The following is a 3,159-nucleotide window of genomic DNA, read 5'->3' as shown; positions in this document are numbered from 1 at the left end:
ATATCAGGGTTGAGTCTTTCCCTTTTAGAGAATATTTGGCAAAATTTAGAGAATACTTGGGAATTCATTTAGGAAAGTGGGGTTTGTTGGTAACACTAGCCATCCTAATGTTAATTATGGGGCATGGAGTGTCATGGTATAAATAAATCCTACCAAGTGTTTTAAAGCTGTTAGCTATAAATGCTAATTGGAGGAAATTAGCTGAGAATATATTTTAAAAGTGGATGTGGGGAAGAGTATTAGGTTATTGGACTCATGATGAAATAAATGAAGCAATATGATGGCAGGTGGAGAGCACCTATTTCACGATTGTATGTCAAGCCCTATAGTTGTTGAGAACTAAGAAGCAATGATTTAGTACAGCATTGGGATGGTCTTTATAAAAAGTGATCCAAACTTGTTTTCATATATTATATACTGATACCTCATAAAAATCATTCAACCTTTGTCATCATCTCTTTTCGATTATACTTACCCATACTTACCATATACAATGTCAAAAAAACTTAAGAATTCAAGACTCCCAGATGACATCAGCTTGACGTTTATATTTCCCAGTATTCAAAGAAAGCTCATAATATCTTTAAATGTTTCAGTGAGGTAGCAATGCCCTACGACAGGTATACATTGCTCATCACCTTGATGGATTTGCAGGGAAGGGCAAGTAACATTCAGAAACCTTCTCAATGGCATGTTTTTCTCTCCTTCTCCCCACTAACTATACATACAACCTAGGGAGGAAGAATTGATTTTGATATGTCCTGCTGCTACTATATAGCTGGAAGTTGGAGAAGGTTCTGCCTGCCTTATTCTGGACATTTTAAAAAATGTTAATTTTCCATAAGGTTTCCATTCCTCATTTTTCCAACTGATTGAGTGGCTGTATGTTACCTCTGGCACTCACCCTGAAAGCTGGTCCATTCACATTATAAACGAAAAAGATGCAGTCTCTTTTTAGTCATCTTATTTAATACTGCTTCACCCAGAAAGGATTCAATCATTCTAGGAACCAGGCTACAATCCAATCTTTTTCCCATTTACAATAAGCAAATTCAATTCCCCACATCTCTGTTTTAAAGGAAATTTAATTGTTAATGAAGTTGATGAGCTTATAGTTTGACACTTGGATGTTTCCTCCAGTGAACTAAAGATGATGAATCAATATTGATTTCTGTTGAACTGGACAAAATGTGAATATTTTATCAGGGATCAAACATTTTCGATTCATTCAATGACAGCATATGAAGATATGGTTCTAATTTTAGGTAGCTCTTATTTAGCAAAAATTAACAGAATCAATAAAATTTTGCAATCTCCATTAGAATATGAATTCTTTATATCTATTAGTTAGAAAATCTTATTGTAACAAATTAAGTAGGTAAATAGTAAAAACTTATACATTTTCCTTATTCAGTTACTAGCAATCTAATCAAAACTTCCAATATCTTTGCTCCAAAGCAAAGAAGTAATGTTTAGAATTAAAATCAATGTAGTAATATTACTTTTGATAATGTTACTACTATTTTTAAACCTAAGAATCTTTAATAAAATAGTGTTTGGCTCAATCATTATAAAGTGTGAATCAATATTTAAGTCTTAGTTCTGGCATTGGAATCACATATGGATTATAAAATCAGTTCTGTGTCTTACCAGCTTAGTTTACATAATGTCTCTAAGCCCCGGTTATCTTCATTTGGAAAATGGAAGCTAAAATATACCTGTGTATCTTGTGTTTCTCTGTGGTGTGTGGAGGTGTGCTTTTGTGCATAAATCATATTGTCTGCTCAGGAGGTCTTATAAATATGTTCTCTGAAATATTTTTTTCCTGTTTTGAATTATCTTTTTTGTTAATTTTATGAATATAATATTCACACCATTTTTAGTTATCAGAAGCCCCAATTTTGATGGATGTTGAATGATAGTACTTAAAAAAGCATTTTTTCCTTCACAATTAAAATAATACCTTATTTGAATTTACTTGAGAGCCTTAAGATCCAAAAAATCCTTATATGCTGTGATCTTGAAGGCCCCCAATAACTGTGGAATATTAACATCATTTGTGCTTAAATAAACTCATTTCACATATTAAAAATGACTGGACATTTAGAGACTATACCAATTTGATTACAGTTACAAGAAAGTGATGGGTCTGATTATAGAGACTCCCTTTTCAACAGAACTTGGAAGTTCCTTGGAAAGGGATTAGGTAAATATGTTTGGTACACACTAGTAATTGTGAACTTGTGTCAATCCTCTCCTTACTTTTAGTGGGAGCTCCCTGAGCAACTAGACAATCAATCTCCTAGTCTTCCTTCAAATACCAGACACTCCTATGATGAAGTCCAGGGAAATTAAATGTAATCAGAATTTATGTGAGCAACTTCTGAATCTTGCTGTGAACAGAAATGTAGGTATACTCTCTCTCACTTTATTCTTGGTTATTTATTATATTTATGATAAAAACCAAGAATGTATTTCTACATGTTGAAAGCTTTTCCAAGGTAAATTAGAAGCACCATCTTTAAACTGTATAGCCTTATGATGGTTTTGATGCAGAGACCTTGCTTTCAGATTCTAAAAAAGAATGAAAGCTTTGTTTTTGTTTTGTTTTAATGAAGATTTACTTATTTGTTTGAGAGAGAGGTGGGGGGGTGAGGGAGGGAGGCACTGAGGGAAAGAGAGAATCTCAAGCAGATTCCCTGCTAAGCATGAAGCCCAATGGGGCCTCGATCGCACAACACTGAGATAGTGACTTGAGCCAAAATGAAGAGTCAGCTACTCAACCAACTGAGCTACTCGGGTGTCCTGAAAAGAATGAAAGCTTAGCACATCTCATATCAATTATCTCAGCAGTACTGGGAGGGAATTGACTCAAGAATGTGATTTTGCTGGAGGGAACATGAGGCTTTTATTAAAACCAAATATGGAGATGAAAAGTCGTCTTTTAGTTAAAAAATACAAAGCAACAGATTTGTATTTTTGCTCAAATAGTTATTCTTTCAACTCTGCATGAAGTAGACTATAGAGTTATAATTTTCTCTAGGAAATGTCTTTGACCTTATTTATGCGCCAAAATAAACTGTCTTATATTTTTATCTTTTTTCTGTTGGGGCTGCATCCTCTCTAGAGATGCAGAGAAGACAAATGCCTTTGCATACT

The sequence above is a fragment of the Vulpes vulpes genome, chromosome 7 (genome assembly GCF_048418805.1).
Source record: "Vulpes vulpes isolate BD-2025 chromosome 7, VulVul3, whole genome shotgun sequence".
Lineage (NCBI taxonomy): Eukaryota > Metazoa > Chordata > Mammalia > Carnivora > Canidae > Vulpes > Vulpes vulpes.
Note: the sequence above shows the minus strand (reverse complement) of the source record.